Source organism: Sander lucioperca, chromosome 4 (genome assembly GCF_008315115.2).
Source record: "Sander lucioperca isolate FBNREF2018 chromosome 4, SLUC_FBN_1.2, whole genome shotgun sequence".
NCBI lineage: Eukaryota > Metazoa > Chordata > Actinopteri > Perciformes > Percidae > Sander > Sander lucioperca.
In genome coordinates, this window is record NC_050176.1 from 36,467,384 (window position 1) to 36,489,402 (window position 22,019).

The window sequence follows — 22,019 nt, forward strand, 5'->3', positions numbered from 1 at the left end:
TTAAATCCACGCCGTAGGTACATACGAAGGTATGTGATGACACAGACCCTACGCCATAGTCTGACGTAGTATGGTAAGCAAAAGAGTTTTTCACTTTCAGCTAATTTTTGCTAGGGTATCGCGTATCATACCTATGGCACTGTAGAAAAACAAGTACTGTCACCTGTTCTGAATTTTGGTACCGACTTCTTGACATCCCTAGTCCTTGACTACAGAAATTCTTATTCGACACACACTCATATGATTTTAGTTGATTTAATTGATAGATCTGTGCGCTCTGAGTGGTCGTTAAGACTAGATAAGCAAAATACAAATGCAGTCCATTTACCAACTGTAAAACTGAGTTTCTCCACAAAGAAATCATTCAAACACACCACTTTAAATCTTGTGTTTACCAGAGATGTGTTCATAAGTTTCTTGGAAAGAAGTCATTCAGCATAAAAAATGACTAATGGAATAAAGAAATCCTAATCGACTAAGACCAAGTAATGGTCTCAGAGGGGGCAGATTACTGATCATCCACTGGGGACCATGCTTATCCACACTAACTACCCCCACATCCAGCCAGGAGCTTTCTCGTTACACCAGAGATGAGACACAAGAGTGAAGAACTATTCCCTGGCTCCATACTCCCTTCACACTGATAGCCTGTGTCAACGGGAGTCTCTAACTGTTTTACTGCTTTCAATCTGAAGCTGTTTCGGCCTGTAAACATTTCATGCAGCAGTGAACGACAGCAGTTGTTGTTCGAGATAGCGTGCTGTGGTTACACATTGGCATTCCCTGTGTGTGTGTGTGTGTGTGTGTGTGTGTGTGTGTGTGTGTGTAAGAGTTAAAAATTCATCATGGCTGTGTTTGCTTAACAATCAAGTGTTTGATCATGTGTCTGCCCCTGATGTACACACGCACACAGGCACGCACGCACGCACGCACGCACACACACACACACACACACACACACACACACACACACACACACACACACACACACACACACACACAAACACCTCAGTAACACATAAGTATATCCATATCATGTCACTTTGACATGAACGCAAGAAGTTGTAAACTGGTGGCCTAGGAGGTTAATTAATGGTGAAGTTCAGCAGCAATGAACCACCGAGCAGAGCAGGAAGCACAGAACTGAAACTGTTCAGCATCCAGATGAGGACACGCAGAGATTCAGGAAGTCAAACTATAAACACAACATTGACATATTATCACTGTATGAAGTGAACTTGTTAGCAAACAGTGGTGTATTTACTAGGCCTGCACGATATGAGGAATACTGCCATGTACCATAACATATGTTATATGTTCGATATGACTTGCGACAAATATTATATTAAATATATATAAGTGTGCACATTAACTATACATTTCATATGTCAGCCTGGTTGTCTTCAAATTCAGAACCGGATTAGAATTGAATATTTTAATTATTAATTAATTTAATTAATTATTTATTTTATTTTAAATATAACTCAGCTAAATGTTGTTTGTGGAGTAGCATCATTAATATTTACAACAGAAACGTCACTATAAAAACTTAATAATATCAAAATGGAAACAATCTAAAGTGTCATTAAAATAAATTGTATTCCAGACATCAAAATACTGAGTTTAGGAAGAATGAAATTACAGACATTAGTCAGTATCGGTCCTTCACCCTGTCCTCTGTCCTCGTCCCTCGTCACTCGTCCCTCCCCGGCTGATGACGTCATGGACGTGCATAATAATTAGCCATGTGGATTTATCGCTGACACAGGGAGGAGAGACTGGTTCATCTCAGCCAGCAGCTAACTTTACAAGAAATAACATTTTTTTTAAGATTGTTTTTTTGGGCTTTTCCACCTTTAATTTGACAGGACAGCTAGGTGAGAAAGGGGAGAGAGAGGGAAGACATGCAGACACAGAGCAACAAGATGTGTCCACCTTATGAATTAAGTCCAGTATACTTTTTGCTGTGTTTGGTCTCCACCACCTTCTGAGTGAAATCTCTTTAGCTGCTAAATGCTTCACTCTGTTCATCAGTGGGTCTCTGACTGTATCCGTGTGCTGTTAATACTGAGCGGGGATGTGCAGAGGGTTGTCTGCTGCTGCTGCTGGAAACAAGTGAGATGAGAGCAGCGTTCCAAACTAGACCAAAGAGCTTTGTGGAGTCTAGATGAACTGCAGAATTGGTGATAATTCTCGGTGGGTATGTTACTTTGAGTTACTCCTTTCAAATTGCTTATTGTTATTTGATCGACATTGATATTTGATAAATATCAATTAGTGCTGCTTTCACAAATTAGTAGTAGCAATTTAGTAAGCAGCAACCTCCAGTGCTGAACAATGAAGCCAATGTGGAAGTGCCAAAAAACTACAGTTCATTGAGTGGCCACTTAAGGCTGACTCCAGAGACAGTCAATCCCCATTGAGCCCCATGTTAAAATGCCCAACTTTACAGCGAAATTAAACATGTTAACAGACAAATGGTCTATGGTCTCCATAGTCTCGCATTGTCAGACCTTCCTCCACAGCGCTGCGGAGGAGGGTCTGGCTAGTCCACACAGCATTCCGGGATGGGAGAAAAACGTGTTCTGGTTTATTGGCATTTCTTTAAACCAATCACAATCATCTTGGGCGGCGCTAAGCGCCGGACGGAGCCACGGTGCCTCTGCAAAATAGTCTTGGGAAGGAACTTGTTTTGGTGGAACGTGTACGTTCAAAAGTTGTTTTAGTCGTGCAACAGAAAACTCAGATTGGACAGATAGTATAGCTAGCTGTCTGGATTTACCCTACAGAGATCTGAGGCGCAGTTAACCAGGGTAAACAGAGCTGTAAAATCTGCCAGTTGTTGGTAGTTGCCATAGTTCTCTGAGACGTAGTGACCCATAAGACCCAATCAGGCGGCGAAATGTTGGCGTCAGTGTCGGTGTTGCCAAAAATCTCCATTTGCGGCCGTTGAAATTGCAACACAACCCTGTGGATTCCAAAACGGGTCAGAAGTGTTTCCAAATGTCTCCGGTTTAGGGGCTCGGAAACGCCAGAGTAGGGGAGATGAGAGGGGGAAACATAGCAGAAGATATTCCTTTTTAAACCAAAACGTAGCAATGTAAATGTAGCCTTATTGTTGAACCCCGTGGTTGGTAGTGAATATCACCACACAGTAGCTTTTAGGCATTTTCTGTTTGCTAGCAGACTGAATTGACAAGGAGGAAACCTTCATGCAGTGCAAATCAGTGGAGAGCGGAGAGCTGTTTTCCCCGCCTGTCTCTATATAATGTCAAATAAACAGTCTCTTGTCCCAACTATAAAATGTGATAGTTATGTCTCAAGGAACCAAAGTTACAGTAACGCCGCAGTAGACAGAATCATACATGGCTGTGAGCTGCATATAAAACATTAGATATATTTTATGACAGTGTCCTCGGTGGTTAATATATTAAAGCATGTTGGGTTTGCTCTGTTTGATGTGCTGTGTGTTTGAGTATCTGACAGGTCTTTTCCATGTCTGCTCTGTCAGAGTATTTTACCATCTGTGTTCACTGTTCCCCTCTAGCAATGTTTTGCTGGCTCTGCTTCCTCTTAGGAAAACTCTGTTAGTTGGCTGTTTGTGTTATGTCTTTGCAGCTGAAAAAAAAGAATGTTTTCTTACTTGTAAACATTTTTCTGCAAATGTTGCCAGTGTAGGCAATCAGAAAAAAACGTTTAGATGTGTGAGACGATGTCAGCTATTTTTCTTCATTGCTCAAAGATTTCTTTTTTTGTGACTATTTTAATCTAATTTTCTACAAGCAAGTGAAGAAACCTGCAAGGGTATTTGAGAAATGAGCATCATTTTCTTGATATGATACCAGTCCGACATTTTCCTTCTTGTTTTGTGATACTGTCACGTATTATTCCAGACAAATGTCAGAAACAGAAAAACTGGAGAGGAAACAATATGAGCATAATAGTTCATTCTTGATCTTGGAAATAGTAACTCCAGGTCCATTACAAGTTTTCCATGTATGATGGACTTTATCAGCAGATGGAAATCATAACTTCCATCTGTTAGAAGCAGTTGAAAGTGCTGGAAAACGCCAGAAAGGGGATTTTCTTTATCATGTACATTATGTAAAGAGACAAATAAGGTTTCTGTTTGACTCATTAGCTTTTGAGCTGATTTTAAATTCACATGTATCTGGGTTTTTAGGACAATCTGAACACAGTAAACTTAAAAAACACTCAGCCCTAGTGTACAGTATCTCTTTGATTTTGAGCTCAGTTCTTCAGACCAAAGATTTGTGACGAGACAAAACCGTTTTAGAATGTGGCAGAGAAAAGTTTCAGCATTCTGAACCGGCCCGTCTAAGCTCGACTCAAACAGCTGATGGTGTCACTGTACTCACGCTTTGCCAGACCCTCCTCCAAAGCGCACTGGAGGAGAGTCTGGCTACTCCACATAGCATTCGTAGATGGGAGGAAAACGTGCTCTGGTTTATTGGCATTTCTTTAAACTAATCACAATCGTCTTGGGCGGTGCTAAGCCCTGGAGAAAAGCAGTGGTGCTGCTGCAAAATAGGCTCAGAAGGAACTTGTTTTGGTGGAACTTGTGTACGTTTAAAAGTTGTTTTAGTCGTGCAACAGAAAATCTGATTGGACAGATAGTTTAGCTAGCTGTCTGTATTTACCCTGCAGAGATCTGAGGAGCAGTTAACCTCCTAAATGAGTGAAATCCGGCAGATTTTCCATCTGCAACGGAGCAATCCCGGAAGTGGAACGTCAAGGATATAGACTAGTGTCGCTGTGACTCAGCTGGTCAAGTCTCCAGAGGTTAGTTTTAGAACGTAAGAGACGTCACAACAACAGCCAATAGAGAAGTCATCTTGTAAAGTCAGCTACAATAAAATGATCCATAATCCATTTTATTTCTGTTACAAACTGTTAACGGAGGCTCAACGTGCGCCGTGAGCACGTATGGTGGAGCGAGCTAGAGAGCGATTGAAGAGAGGGAGCGCCTAGGACAAAGCTGTGAATCAGAGAAATAAAATGTGTTTTTGCCAATTCATCACTAGAAATGTAACTGTAGCAAGCAGCTCACTATCACTAAACGTTATCCACATTCATACTTAGACGAAACAAATGATGAATTTAGCTAAAAAAAAGCCTGGAAGTCGGAAGTTACAAAGAGTCGTTGCTATGGAGATGATGGTTGGTGTGAACTGGCAGGTTTTAAACGCTGCAGACCGACGCGTTGCAAGTAGTTACAAGTTTCAGACCTTAAAAAATAAATTCAACCTCACGTTGTGTCATGTTTACACACTGCCTCTGAAAATTTCGTCCGTCATAAATAATTTGGAACGGGTTCAGGAGGAGAATGGAAGAGGGGAAGTTGAGAGAACGCAGACACACAAAGACAGAAAAAGGAGAGCAACAGTGTAGTGATGGAGAGTGCAACTCTTTCAGGTAGCTGCGGTGCCAAATGCAAGAAGACGCAGGCAGAGAGGACAGAGAGAAAGTTAACTGTCAACGGAGAGAAGCAAGGAATGAAATGAGGGAGAAGGAGAGAGAGGCAGAGCAACAGCAGCGTGACATTGTTTTTTGGACTTGGTGTGAAAAGACCTCAATCAATACGGAGCTAGGTTTTCAGCCAAGGAGGAACATGAGAAGAACATGAGAAGAACATGAGGAGATCTGTCTTTTCAATTCAAAACCTGCAAACATCACAGGCAAAGGACCGCTAAAAGTTGGCCACAATCATATTATTCCAACGCATTCTCATGAATGGGTTTGTATGATATCGTACGCAAAGTTGTGCACACTAAATCGTAAGATATCTTACGAAAACTAGGAGACCGCCGGCTGGTCATGTGACGGCAGCTACAGAGCTCCATGACGCCGAGCAGCAGTTGCTAGATGTTTAAGGATGCTACAAGGCTTTGTGACGCCGGCTACAGACCTCCATCACAGCTCGGTCGTATCAGCGGTAGTTGGTGGTTCAGTTACCCGAGAATAGGTGACTGTGAGCTGGGTACAGAGCTGCAGGGTCATTTCGGCGGAGATTACGGTTAAGTTTAGGCAGGAAAAAGTGAGCATTATGCAGCGATGAAAGTTAAGTTTAGGCACCGAAACGACTAGTTAAGTCTAGAAAAAAAGATTGTGTTTTCGATTAAAACACTCCTAGGGAACACGCAGTTCCTGGATGAAAGTCTTTTGTTTTCCCCAGGAAGTGAACTCCGCTCCCTGGTTTGAAAGTCCTGTGTTTTAATGCCCACCCATCCACCCTGACATCTTCCCTACGCCACTAGCTGCGTTCTTATAAAGCGGCCGTCAATGTGGTGCATACAGCAAAAAAACCGTGGAAATCATACGAATTCCAGTGCTTATCTTATCATAGCTTTTCGAACGTATGGTTCATGAGAACAGGCTGATTATTCATATCAAGTTGTTTTCCTGAATGGTCTTCCAGCTTTTTGTTTTTGTTCTGTGTATGTTTGCCAATATGGAGTAATATGTGAGTTAATAGAATAAAATGTCCCCTGTGCAGTGTTGGGGAAGTTACTTTTAAAAAGTAGTGTTTGCTTGTTACTCGTTACTTCTTAAAAAAGTAATCCGTTACTTTACTTAGTTACCCCCTATGGAAAGTAACGTTTTACTTTACTCGTTATTTTACGTTACTTTTAAAAGCAGGCGTCTCTGGCACAGACTGAAGTTAATTATACAAAAACTATCTTTGACCATAAAGCCAATCTATGGTTTATCAGTGAAGTGTCTGAACTCCACTGCAAATTGGATTCTCTACTCACAGAGTGACGGCTGATTCATTATGCTGATTATGCTGATTATGTTATGTTATTAACGAGTCCAGCACGGGTTGAATGCACATCAGCAAGTCATCGGCGTTACACGGTGTTAGTGTATACTATGTAATGTCTGTATCGACTTGTACCAGTCGCGCAGTCACGATGGTCCGTGCATTGTCGTAGACACATGCAGCCTCTTTTCTGGAAATCCTTGTGTATCCGTGCAACCGACACAAGTCCACAGCGGTCCGCGTGTATGAGGCCATCTCCACCGCATCCATCTGTGAGGCTGTCAGCTTTGTGTCTGCCTGGCTCAGAGCGCCGTCCAGCAAAAAGCCACGAAGCTTAAAACGCTCTCAAAAGTTAGCTTTGTTCTCGCTTGCCATGATTACTCTGCTACCAGCCTCTGTCCAGTCCCGTGTCGAGCTTGTGAGCGCGTAGCTGAGAAGGCAGTGTCGCTGTCAAATCTGCCCCTGGGAAAAGTAACGTTGCGCCGAATTGAAAAAGGAACTACGTTTCTTACCAACTTTTCAGTAGTAGCGCGTTACACTACTTTTTACCCGAAAAAGTAGTTGCTTTACTGTAACGCGTTACTTTGTAACGCGTTGCACTGTAACGCGTTACACCCAACACTGCCCCTGTGCTGTCCATGGTGCTGATCGTGCACCTGTCATGGTCGCCACTGAGTGCGCTCATCATCATAGCTGTGCACGGGGAAACTCTGACTTCCCTGGCTCAATTTGTTCATGGCGGCGCTGGGGCTATCTATAATATTTTTATTTTTAAGCTCATGTCTCATGAGGCCCCTGGTACTCAGTCGGAGGCCGGGGGCCCGAGGGAAGCCTGTGCATTAAAGCGCAATTGCAAATGGTTAAAATACCAAGCTCATTTTTTATTTACTGTTATATCTTACTGGCTATAATTTATTGTGCACTGTTCAGCTTTAACAGTGCACTGTGACGAACACATCTCTTCTCTATCAGAGCCGACAGAACCTGCAATATTATACTGAGAAGAATCAGTAGACATGTATGTTAAATTAATCAGTGGTGGAGGAAGTATTCAGATCCTTTACTGCAGTAAAAGTACTAATACCACACTGTAAAATACTCTGTTACAAGTAAAAGTCCTGCATTGAAAATGTAACTTCAGTAAAAGTCTGTAAGTATCATCAGGAAAATGTAGTTAAATATTAAAAGTAAATAAAAATCCTCCCATTTTAGAAACTGGAAACAATCCAAACAGTTGTGTGTTTAATGGTCTAATCATTTCAACTGGACTTGTAGGACATTATATTGTTGGCTAGTTTCATTTATAATAAAACATCATATTTTATAAACTACATGTGTTTTGTGTGCAGAAGTCTCAACGTGTAAAGTAACTAATAACTAAAGCTGTCAGATGAATGTAGTGGAGTAAAAAGTACAATACTTCTCTCTGAAATGTAGCGGAGTAGAAGTAGAAAGTGGCATGAAAAGAAAAGACTCAAGTAAAGTATAAGTATCTCAACATTTGGACTTAAGTACAGTACTGGAGTAAATGTACTTAGTTACATTCCACCACTGGCCCACACCTACCGCAGACAGACAGACAGACAGACATAAATATAAACACCTGGCAAAGTACTCCAAACCGTCTCTGTAATAGTTGCGCTACAGTAGGGTCTCCAGGACCACATTCAGCCTTATGCCCAAATATACTTAGTTATATTCCACCACTGAAATGATAAGATCAAAACAAACATTAAGTTGCATAAAAGCACAAATGACAGATAAGTATAGTCATTGTAAAAAGATTTGGAATATTATGTTGTTATGTTAAGGCGAAATTAAGCTATCTGTAAAGTTACTAAACACTATCACATTTGTCCCAAAAGGAATACATTATACAGGGCTTGACATTAAAAAAAAGTAGGTTTTATCATATTGTCATAATTACTTTTATTGATTGAGTTGCCCTACATATTGGTTCTGTTCCCCAGGCTCTTTGCTTTTTACTTTCTTCATGCAGTTGTTGAACAGTATGATGCATCGTCTGGCACTTTCATGATACAGAACAGAAGTCATAATCAATAACTAGAGGTCTCTCTCTCTTTCTCCATCATATTCAAGCTCCCACTGGGTGAGAGCTTGTTGTTGTGCAGGTTTTAGCTTGACTGCCTTTGATTCAGCCTGATTCCTTAACTGCAAGCACGTTGCATGTCTTTGTGCTGCTTTCATTTGCAGTCTATCAGTCTATACACTTCCTGTAAGGCTGGACAGTAAAGTCACTAAATGAAGTTTGTTTTGTCGAACAACAGATGATGTGCTGCTGTCACTGCTGCTCCTGTACCTAGAGCGTGAGAGTGTTAGAGAGGACAAGGAACACGCAGGGGATTATTTCATGTTATAACCACACCAACCCTGGGAAATGTGTGTGTAATTGTTGAGTAGAACAATCCCAAGCGTTTCTTTAGAAAATGTATAAATATACCAGGGCTGCACGATATGAGGGAAATATCGCGATATTCAATAACATTGTGGAATATCACGATAACGATATTACTTGCAATAAATAAACATATATCAAAGTGTACTCAGTTCTGCATTTCTGCTGCATTCAGTATTCTGCTAAAATGAAAGGAAATCATTTCCAACTTTCTTTTATTGAACAAACTGAACATTGAATAATTGGCTCAATTAAAAAAAAGTGCAGTGCAGTTTTCTACTGATATTTTCTGTCAACTAACAAAAAAATATGTTAGTGTGTTTTGTGATATGTCCCAGCCTTTTGATATCGTGATGACAATAAAGAAATGATATATTGTGCAGCTCTAATTAGATACATATTGTGGAGCTCTAATTAGATACATATTGTATTTCAAAATATAGATACATTTTGTATATCATCACAAAAACTCACTTTTTTTTGCTAACCGTAACAGGACCAAAATGGTGAATGTGGTGACTCCAGTTGATGAAAGTGATCTGATGTCGTCTGGTGTGCTTTGTGAAGCAGGAAGCTGCAGTTCCTCTGTCAGGTGGCGGCGCAGTCCGTTTCACGGCCGCTCGATTCTACATTGTTTGTTTCAGCTTCTTTGACCCGATGTGACGGCAGAGAAACCCCTTTTTCCCACGTTAAGGAAAGGTGTGTGTGTGTGTGTGTGTGTGTGTGTGTGTGTGTGTGTGTGTGTGTGTGTGTGTGTGTGTGTGTGTGTGTGTGTGTGCGGGCGAAAACACTATTTCTAGACACAAAACACACAAGCAGAAACAGAATCAGGGGAAATGGAGACAGGACACATACTGAAAGACACACACACACACACACAAACACACACACACACACACACACACACACACACACATACACACACCCAGAGGAAACCCAGACAGGACATATTTATGTAGAAAAAAGTCTGTGCAAACAGAACACAGACCAGAACACATGCATATGCATATAGAAGCACATAAATACACACACATTGCTTCCAGTAGGAAATGGAGTGTGTGTGTTATCTCTGCAGTGGCCATTAACAGACTTACAGAGGCACTAAAATACAATGGACAGCTTAACACTGTGCTTGACTGGCCTCTAGTACAAAAGCCAATCAGTGTGTGTGTGTGTGTGTGTGTGTGTGTGTGTGTGTGTGTGTGTGTGTGTGTGTGTGTGTGTGCGTGCGTGCGTGCGTGCGTGCGTGCGTGCGTGCGTGTGTGTGTGTGTGTGTGTGAGACGGCCTTGCTTGCAGCAAACACTTTCTGTCAGAGTGATTGTGTTGATGTTAAATTGCTGTGTATCATAAATAGTACACTGGCATTTATCGTATTGTATTGAAAAACGGAAGTGAGATAACATTCACATCCACTAGCCATACCTTTTTCACAGAAGAAGAATTAGGTGAGTTGTGAGCCGATTGAAACATTAATGCAGCTGATAAATGTCCTCCATCTGCCAAATTAAGTATTAATTAGCTCTGGTTCTTGAACCGGTTCTGTTCATGATTCTTGGAACCTACGATCGCAGGTCGAGGATAGAGAAAATCCCCCCAACTAAGAATGCACTAGTGCAGTACCTCAAAAGAGCAGTGTACGGAGGGGAGGTCACGTGACCAATAATCGCAATGGTCGGTCAGGGCTAGAGCTCCTCACCCACCTCCGTATTTTCATTGAAAAACCAGGTCTATTCCTTCTTCTTCGACGTCAATCGTTTTTATTAAGACAGATCCCGACGCAACAATGTACGCATTGGACTAAAAGAGGGCAGCGAAAAGGATGACCCAGTTGGGTTTCTGCAAAATCAGTTACTGGTGTGGATCCCCTCCTTACAGATCTAGAATCTAGAATCTACGGTAAGGGTACACATACTCTGATTTTTAGGTGTCTGAGATATCAGGACCGCCAGGCAATCCTCCAGGGAGCAAGACAAGTATAGCAGAAAGGCCCGATTCGTGATTCCAAAGCAACGCTACGCTTTAAGCCTGACTACAGTGCATTCACTGTCCAGCGGCACCAATAGCACAGCGTAAGCTACATGCTAAAGGCGTCTCAAACTTCCTTATTTATCCGGCCACCCTGAGAGTGACACACAGAGGGAGAGTGCTCATCTTCACTACAGCCAAGGATGCGGACGTTTTCTGTCCGGAGTTGGATATGGAGGACGATGCGACATCCACATGGATGGACCTGATGCCCTCGACGGAGTCTGAGGACGGCGGGAAGCCCGCGCAGGGGACTTCTCGTCTGGTGCTAGAGCTGGCGGCGGGGCCGGGGCTGGCAGAACCAGCGGCTATGGACTAGCGGTATCTGGATTACTGTACAAGTTTGACTCAAGGGCACTGTATGTGAGTTTTGGAACCAAGCTTTAAAGGAACATTTAATTAGACTGAAAGAACATGAAGAATGCGGACTATTCAACTTATAATCTATGTTTATTACTCCTACTAGGCTGGTGTGTTTTTCGCATAACCTATTTCAGAACTTAATAGCTGGTTGAGACCTAGTTCTAAGGTTTTGTTGTTCATGTTTAACATAAGAGTTCACCAGACCTGTTTCAATTAACCTGTGACTTTAGACAGGAGGAGCAGTTTTGAGCTGGAGTTTTGCGCGAGCTGCATTTGATGTGGCCACGTATCTTTCAGATAGGGGATGGGTCTGCGGTCTCAGAGGGCTAGGGGATTTATTTTATTTCTTATGTTTTTACCACACTTTGCTTAGATCTAACAGTTCACCTTTGCTACAAATTCATCAGCGAATTCCGGTAGGGTACACGAGACATATATGCGTGTATATTTTGAATGGCTGAACTTTCAATCCTTTCAGTTAACATCAGGGGGCTAAACAGGCCAATCAAACGAGCTAAATTCCTGGACTACTTAAGAAGATAGAAGATAGATGTAGCGCTTATACAAGAGTCACATTTATGTAAAAGAGATGTAAATCGCCTACAAAATAAATACTACAAGATTGCTGCTTCATCTAGTGATGACACCAAAACCAAGGGCTCCATTGTGAAATGCGCACTCACCGTAGATAAAAGTAAAAGTAGTAAAGATCTATCAGGCAGGATACGCGGGGCGCTCCTCTGTTTGAGCGACTCGTAATTGAAGGCTATAGATAATATATTTAATTATATTATACATAATTTACCGACACTACCAACAGTGGCAATGGGTGTAGGAGATATGGACAATTGCAAATCTGCGTTTGCAGATGCTAAAACCCAATCTGCATCAAGTTATAAGTTTTGATGGGACCATCTCAATCGAAAAATCACCGAGACGCATCTATACCAGAGCGGATCTTCTGAAGCTACAATCTCGCCAGTCAATAACAACAGGCCAAGTGGATCTTATACCGAAAATCCTGTTGAGGAAAAGGATACGGAGGAAACGAGGGTCGAGAGGAGGAATTAGGAACAGGTTAAGAAGACGAGGAAGTAAGCTACCATTACCTGCTTTCACTCTGTCAAATGTGTGATCCCTGCGCAATAAGATGGGTGAACTTTCCGCACTGGTTAAGCTTGATTAAAACTATCGAAACACAAGTTTATTTTGTTTCACTGAAATGTGGTTGTCTGTGGACATTGCATTAAACCTTAATGGGTTCACATTAATTCACTATGATCGGGACACGGAGAGAACAGAGAAATCAGTCGGGGGCGGTCTTTGCATGGTTGTTAATGACAGGTGGGCAACGAACTACACTGTTCCTGAGAGGCTCTGCTCTCGCCACTATGAAATTATGGTGGTGTCATTTCGTTCCCACTATCTACCCCGTTAATTCCAACAAATAACTGTTGGGAATTTGTAGGTGTACAGATTCAATTATTGGCAAATTATCAAAGATGTTTTATCAATATTAATAAAGTTATGAATATGGTTATTAATAACTTTATCAAATCGACAAATAATCAAAACGGGGCACCACCCTGGAATCAGGGACCAATAATCAAACTGTGAAACAGTCTCATTTAGGTGGTTTTCCCTTTAAAATACAGATCTTAACTTGGTTAATCTATCTGGTATTCTTTAAAGGAACAAAAGGAAGGAATGAATTTGAGCACTGACCTGTGTTCAACCAGCAATTACTACAACAAAACAATCACAGACAACTGCTATTTAAAATATAGTAGAATTTATTAACTTCAAAATCATCAATGGCCGATCAATAATTCTTCGATCAATTAAAACCAATATACCCTTTTTAAACTACAACAAAAAGCAAGACCAAACAACAATGTGGGGAGACACATCTGTGTCTGTATGAGTGTGTGTGTGTGTGTGTGTGAGAGAGTGCGAGGAGGAGGGGGTGTCGAAATGTAGTCTAGCCCAAAGACTACAAAAATGGCTACTCCTGTGAGCTGCACAAAACTATTTAGCCTCAAGAGGGCGGTAGTGGTGCTGGGTGCAGCACTGTGTGGCTAGAGCAAGCCAGTTAGCTTTCAGGCTAACGTCTTACAGACCAAAAGAACACACTAGCTACTTTGCTATGGGCTAGCGGTTTAGCTATTCACACACATGTTTGCGTGTGTGTGTGTGTGTGTGTGTGTGTGTGTGTGTGTGTGTGTGTGTGTGTGTGTGTGTGTGCGCGTGAGGTTAGTGAAAGAAGAAAGGGCAAAGAAAGAGATACACTTAGCCCTCTCAGTCACTCAGGTCTGGACTAACGTGAAATTAGGGCAGACTCTGAGAATTTCGTCTGACTGAGGAGACGTTCATTATAACCACTCTGGTGCACTAAACAGCTGATTCTCCGCGGACATAACACGGCTCCGCCTGTCTACACAGACCGCGGGGTGGCGTTCTCGTCACCTCGCAGCTGTGAACAGACGGACCGACGGAGATTATTATCTCGCCGAACAGTAACTAAACTCCTCAGCAGTGTGAGAACCACAAATAGCATTTACAGTCTGAACAAGCTACATATTCAACACAACATATATCAACAGTATCGTGATCAAATGATACATTCACAGAAAATAATGGGACACATGGTCCCGATCACAATAATAATCAGACGTGCACCAGTAGCACATTATTAATCAAACACATTAATGGTAAACAATGGCAACATTAGCCTTTACACATTAATAAACATACTATGTTCTATCTCTGCCCAGAACACTAAGCCTTACTGTATGTTGTCGTCCATCAGTCCATAGGTTTCCACGGAAAAATAGAACGAAGTTAATCACTCGTCAATGATTAACTAGAAATTCCTCCTCGGGGCAGTGGAGGGAAACATTCAATTCAATTCAATTCAATTTCATTTATAGTATCAAATCATAACAAGAGTTATCTCGAGACACTTTAAAGATAGAGTAGGTCTAGACCACACTATAATTTATAAAGTCCCAACAATTCTAGTAATTCCCCCAAGAGCAAGCATAGTGCAACAGTGCGACAGTGGCGAGGAAAAACTCCCTTTTAGGAAGAAACCTCAGCCAGACCCAGGCTCTTGGTAGGCGGTCTGACGGTGCCGGTTGGGGATGTGATGAACAGTGGCAATAATAGTCACAATAAAGATAATGGAACAGTGACTAGAAAATGGTAGTCATAGTAGTTCATGTCATAGCAGGGCACTGGAGGGCGTTACAGTATGTAGCGTGGCACGGGAGGGCATGGCTGGACGTAGCAGGTTCAGTAGGATGCAGCAGGGCACCGCAGAGTGTAGCGTAGTGAAGCAGGACCAACTGCTGCACCCAAGATCTTGGTGCCATCCTAATCCAAGGAAATATGCTGGGAAAAAGAAACATAAGGACTCCGGGGAGTAAACTCCCCAGAGCTAGGTTAGTAACAAGCATTTCTGGATCTCCTCACTCCCTAACTATATGCTTTATCAAAGAGGAGGGTTTTCAGTTTATTCTTAAATGTGGTGACAGTGTCTGCCCCCCGAACCCAGACTGGGAGCTGGTTCCACAGGAGAGGAGCCTGGTAGCTGAAGGCTCTGGCTCCCATCCTACTTTTAGAGACTCTAGGAACTACAAGTAGCTCTGAATTCTGGGAGCGTAGTGCTCTAGTGGGACAATAAGGTACTAAGAGCTCTTCTAGATATGATGGTGCTAGACCATTTAGAGCTTTGTAGGTCAGGAGAAGGATTAAATTCAATCCTGGATTTTACAGGAAGCCAATGCAGAGAAGCTAATACAGGAGAAATATGATCTCTTTTCTTAGTTCTTGTCAGAACACGTGCTGCAGCATTCTGGATTAGCTGGAGAGTCTTAAGGGACTTATTTGGGCAACCTGATAGTAAGGAATTACAGTAGTCCAGCCTGGAAGTAACGAATGCTTGGACTAGTTTTTCTGCATCGTTTTGAGACAGGATGTTCCTAATTTTGGCAATGTTACGAAGATGAAAAAAGGCTGTTCTTGAGGTTTGTTTTAGATGGGCATTAAAGGATATATCCTGATCAAAAATAACTCCTAGATTTCTGACAGTAGTGCTGGAGGCCAGTGCAATACCATCCAGGGTAGCTATATCTTTAGATAATGAAGTTCGGAGGTGTTTGGGGCTCAGCACAATAACTTCAGTTTTGTTTCAGTTTAACATAAAAAATTGTAGGTCATCCAGGATTTTATATCTTTAATGCATGCTTGAAGTTTAGCTAACTGACTGGTTTCGTCTGGCTTGATTGACAAGTATAACTGGGTGTCATCCGCATAACAGTGAAAGTTAATTGAGTGTTTCCTAATAATATTGCCTAGAGGAAGCATATATAAGGAGAATAGAATTGGTCCAAGCACAGACCCTTGTGGAACACCATGGCTAACTTTAGCGTACTTGGAGGATTTATCGTTAATATTAACAAATTGTGATTGATCAGAGAAATAAACCAGCTTAGTGCGATTCCTTTAATGCCAACTAAATGTTCCAATCTCTGTAACAGGATGGTATGGTCAATAGTGTCGAATGCAGCACTAAGATCTAATAAGACAAGTATGGAGACAAGACCTTTGTCGGCAGCAGTTAGAAGGTCGTTAGTAATTTTCACCAGTGCCGTCTCTGTGCTTTGATGCTTTCTAAATCCTGACTGAAAGTCCTCAAATAAACTATTGCTTGTAGAAAATCACATAACTGATTAGCGACTACCTTCTCAAGGATTTTGGGGGGGAAAGGGAAGGCTAGATATAGGTCTATAGTTGGCTAAGACTTCAGGATCGAGGGTGGGTTTTTTCAGAAGAGGTTTTATCACAGCTACTTTAAATGACTGCGGTACATAACCTGTTAATAAAGACATATTGATCATATCTAGTAATGAAGTGTTAACCATGGGTAACGCTTCTTTAAGTAGCCTCGTTGGGATGGGGTCTAAGAGACAAGTAGATAAATTACATTTATTACATATATCCTTATCATTATCACTAAAGGAGGCAGAGGAATAGCTAAACATTTAGGGTAGTATTTAGGGTAGGAGAGGGATCAGCCATTGCTAATGGCTAAGCTAAAGTAGCTAGCAGCGTTCTAACTATTGTGAGATCAGCGCGGCAGTCGCTGCAAGAGAAGATAGCTATAAGTGCTTGAGTAAATTGGTGTAGTTTAAATGCAATCCAGGCAAATAGCCGCTAAATTAAACAAATGCTTATGCTTATGCCCCGTTGATGTGGGCTCTAAGCGTAGCAAGTGTAGACCTAGTTTAAGCGATCCAGACAAATAGCCGCTAATTTTAAACAATAAAGCAGAGTTGAGTACATTTTTGCTGGAACAGTAAACTAGCGTCTGTACATGGGAATACCGGAAGTGAGACAATACGCTTACCGTAAACGTCAGCATGTTCGTGATTTGAAGATCGTATTGTGAGACTGAATGATAAATAGGGGTAAAAAAAACAGTTCAGGTCGACTGTTTACGAAAACGGTGTCTCTGTTGTCCGATTTTCTTCTAGAGAACGGTGTCCTCTCCTGCAGTTTTGAACACACGAGGTGTGTTTCAGATCCAAGAAATCCGCCTTCTGTCCGGAAAATGGACCAATTTAGCACAAGCTTGTCGTGCTAACCTGTCTTCAACCGGAGTTGAGGTGGAAAGCAAAGATTCAGTGGTGATTGAGGCTTTTGTTCCTTCGGTCAGCTGGTCGGACCCCTGTTGTGTTCAGTGACCATTGACCAATAGGAAACACAGTTTAGACTTCCAGCAGTTTGAAACCCCCTTTCCTCGTGGAGTTCTCATATAGGTGCGACATTCCAGAATGTACACATTCAGAACATGCAGGCCTTTCTTTGTTTAAGAAAGGCACATGTTTCTCAGAGGTCAGAGAGCCTTCAGGTTGTGGCTTTTTACATGTAGCCTTATTGTTTAAGATCATAATGCTTAACTCTTACTTTCTGATGGTCCCAACATAACTATGATCCTTGTTTATGTACCTGGCCCTGACAACTACGACGACTGACAACGAACTTGCATCAGAGCGCATTTCAGAATGCTACAACAATGCTGTCTCCAGGGCATCTGATCAGCCCGTGTTTTTGCTTGGGGACTTCAACAGCTGTGATGGCATCCCATTACTCCCCCAATTAGAGCAGTATGTCACATCAGCAACGCGATTGGACAGGATGCTGGATTTATGTTTTGGAAACATTCCAGGTGCATATGTATCCAAGCCCCATCCTTCCCTTGGTCTGTCAGATCATAATGTGATATTACTACTGCCTAAATACAGAAGATTCAGACAAAAACCATCCAAGTCTGGAATACTGAATCTGTAGAAAGGCTGAGAGGATGCTTTGAGCTCACAGACTGGTAAATGTTCTTTGAGGCCTGCAATGGTGACTTGAACACACTTAATAAGTCCATTTGCTCTTACATATCATTCTGTGCAGACAGTGTCATTCCATATAAACAAGTCAAGCTCTTTGGTAATAAGCCTTGGATTACAAAAGAGCTCAAACACTGTCTAAATTTGAAGAAATTAGCTTTTATTCAAGGAGACAAACAACGTGTCCAAGATCTCAGAAAAGAGCTAAAGCATAAGATCAAGCTTGCCAAGCTTAATTACAAGAACAAAATGGAGGAGAGGTTCACCAGGGGAGATGTGAGGGATGCCTGGAAGTGTCTTAACACCATGATGGGCAGGACTCAGAATGCTGGCACGATCCAATGCCCAGATCCTGCTGCCTTTGCAGAGGAACTGAATACTTCAATGCCAGGTTCAACAATGCAGATCCTGCTGAGGGTTGGATCCCACACAACATGAGCCATTGCTCTGAATGTGTGGAGGAAAAGAGGGTTGCCTCCATCTTTACGCAGTGGTGGCCTAAAGGTTAGAGACACGAGCTTGTGACTGGGAGGTCGTCGGTTCAATCCCCAGACCGACAGGATAAAATCTGGGTGGGGAAAGTGAAAGAACAGCGCTTGACCCTCCCTCATTACCACCACTGAGGTGCCCTTGAGCAAGGCCCTTAACCCCAACCGCTCCAGTGGTGCTGCTCAGTGGCAACAGATCAGACTGTGGTTGTACTGGGCAGCTTCCAGGTATGAATGTGTAACTGTGTGAATGTGATCAGGGCGTTCCTGCAAAAGAGAGGCTGCCTCTCAATGAACCTTCCCTGAATAAATAAAGGTAAAAAAAAAAAAAAAAATGCATGGAGAGAGTTGTTGCAGATGAATTCATCACCATGGTCGGAGAGAGCTTGGATCCACTACAGTTTGCTTATAAATCAAAGTGAAGTGTAGAGGATGCCAGCCTGACTCTTCTGGACACTGTAACAAGACACCTTGACTCCCTGACTCTTCTGGACACTGTAACAAGACACCTTGACTCTCTCAACTCCTTTGTCAGGACCTTATTTATGGATTTCTCATCTGCATTCAATACAGTGAACATCAACACTCTTCTGCACCGCCTCCAACAGCTGCAAGTTAACCCAACTCTGACACTCTGGATTGAGAAGTTTTTAAAGGACAGACAACAGCATGTGAGGGTAAATGGGTTTAAGTCCACCAACATTATTTTAAACACTGAGTGCCTCAGGGCTATGTGTTGTCACCTGTGCTATTCTCCATCTATACAAATGAGATCACCTGCAGCAGCAACGGACTCAAGCTATTTAAGTATGCAGATGACATGGCCTTGGTGGCCATCAGTGGATGACGACTCCCTGTCCACTTACAAGCAGTATGTAAGTGTAACACCACCAAGACCAAGGAAATGTGTTGCCATAGGGGCTGACTGCTTGATTCTCCTCATCCACTATCCACACCATTGAGACTGGAAGGGCAAGTAGTGGAACAGGTTGAAAGTTTCAAGTACCTTGGTACTTTGATTGACCACCATCACACATTCACCCTGCATGTTGACACAATTTACAAAAAGGCCCAACAGCACATGTGTCTCCTCAGAAGGCTTAAAGGATTTGAAGTGAGACAGGACATTCTATCCAGAGTATACCAGTCACTGATAGAGTCTGTTATCGCTTTCAACATTACATCTTGGTACAGCTTCCTACCAAACAAATGCAAGAGAAAGCTGGCTAGGATAGCCAGGCAATTCGTTAAGATCATAGGCATTCCACAAAAACAGCCATCTGATCCAAGCAGTGGAAAGAAAATCCAACTTCATCATCCAGGATGCCTCCCACCCCCTCCACCAAAGCTTTGAGCTATTACCATCAGGAAGAAGGTTCAGAGTGCCTCTGGCTAAAAAGTCATTATACAACAAATCCTTCATTCCCAATGCAATACATATACAAAACTCATGCTACTGACACATCACACCCACTCTACCTTCAATCAAAAGAACATTTTCTAACATGGCAACATATTAGACAATAAAGCTTTTCGAATCTTGAATCTTGAATATCTTATATATGCACCACAATAAGGAGTAGGAAAATAGCCTTTGTTTCGGTATATGCACCGTCTACATATGACGTAAGCTTTTTCCTGCGTATAACCAATGAATTACTCTCTGTCAATGAATATGAACCCCAACCGCTCCAGTGGAGCTGCTCAGTGGCCAGCAGATCAGACTGTGTTTTACCAGGCAGCTTCCAGGTATGAATGTGTAACTGTGTGAATGTGACAGGTCGTCAATGCAAATGAGAAGTTGTTCTCAATCGACTTACCTGGATAAATAAAGGTTAAAAAAATAAATTAAAAAAATAAAAACATTCACTAATTATAGGGGGAGACATTGATGCAGTGCTAGATTTAAATCAGGATAGATCAGGGGGCAACCACACAAAGGCCCAAAAACACACATTAGACATGTTTAGAGCAGTTGTGGAATCCCACCATTTACAGATATATGGAGGATGCACAATCCTACTAGCAAGGATTACACCTTTTTATGTCACCTCACCCACTCCCACATTGATTATATTTTGTGTTCTAGTGAGCTTAAGGCAATGTTCCACAGGATAGCAATAGAACAAGCAATTCTGTCTGATCACAATGCGCTGATAACCACATTCCATTGTGATATGTTAGGAGAAAGATCTAGAAGGTGGCAATTTAATAACTCCCTTCTCCAGAACACAGCTTTTGTGCAGAGTTTAGAGCCAAACTGGCTGAGTTTATATCAATCGATACTGACTCAGAAGAGAAAGAGAAAAAGAGAGGCAAGGATTGCGGAGTTGGAAGAACTTTGTAAATCTCTAGAGCAGTCTCTAAAGACGTGTTTTTCTAAATCTACACATACTCTTTAGTCACAAGTCGAACAGAGCTAAATGATTTGCTAAGAAGAAGAGCTGAATTCATAATGTACAGAGTGAGGCAAAATTATTATTTTAATGGTTGTAAACCAAGAAAATTGCTGGCTCTTAAATTAAAACAAAGCGAGTCCAGATGATTGGACTCGCTTTGGATGATTTCCCCCATGCTGTTTGCAATCTCTCTTGAACTGTTAGCCCAAGCCATAAGGCAAAATAAAATCTGTAATGTCCAGATTAAATCCAATAGCAGCTCAATATCATTATTTGCAGATGATATTTTGTTGTACATCTCTGATTTTGAGGACTCTATTCCAAAAAACCTTGCCTTGCAGGTGTGTGTCCAAAAAAGTGTATGCTTGCCTATGGCCCTATTATCACCAACACATTGACCAACTCTAAACAGGTGGAGGAGCAACTACGCTACACCAATAAGCAGACATGTATAAAGTACTAGAGACCCATACTTGAGTAAAAGTAGAAGTGCTCTATCACAAAAGTGACTTGAGTAGAAGTTGAAGTGCTCTTTAAGCACCATACTTAAGTGGAAGTACTAAAGTATTCAACGTTTTTTGTACTTAAGTATTGCAAGTAGTTTATTTTAAAATTTACTACTCAAGTACTGAAAGTAAAAGTACAAGTATTGTGTTATGTAGGAAGCAGTCAAAAGTTTGAATATCATATATTATTTCAAATGTTTAGCCTAAAGGACACTCACAATTCCTTTGTCTGTAGCAACAGTACAAGGAATGATTGGTAACATTTTTATAATTGTAACTGTTGGTATTTTAACCATGTGAATGCTGGATAATGTGTATTAGCTGCTCCAGGGCTCCTATCAGAGAGCACTAGTCACCAGGCTTTTATCTGCGCTTAAGATCAGCCCTTAAATGTTATGGATTACCATGGGGAAACAGTCTTGAGGCACACCCAGTCATTAAATGGTTTGTTGATTTTCCTGTGAGAGATTAGATTAGTGTCCAAGATTTATACTAAACTGATGCAAGTATCCATAGGAGAACTCCCCATAGTACAACATGTTCCACTGTTTCAAAAACCCAAATCACCAGTATATCCACTTCAACATATGTTATAGGAGATATTGGACTCCTCAGAAGAGATACGTCTCTAAA

At 41.8% G+C, this 22,019-nt stretch overlaps 1 protein-coding gene and 1 long non-coding RNA gene across 2 annotated transcripts in view; one reads left to right on the top strand and one right to left on the bottom strand.

Annotated features, from left to right (window-relative positions):
• vegfc (vascular endothelial growth factor c) overlaps window positions 1-22,019 on the top strand; it is a 138,256-nt gene that overhangs the window by 23,086 nt on the left and 93,151 nt on the right. The window lies entirely within an intron of this gene.
• LOC116064511 lies at window positions 158-4,956 on the bottom strand. The gene is made up of 3 exons (XR_004108546.1): window positions 4,835-4,956; window positions 2,220-2,221; window positions 158-168 (listed from the first exon to the last, which is right to left on the bottom strand). It is a non-coding gene; the product is annotated as an uncharacterized LOC116064511 (long non-coding RNA).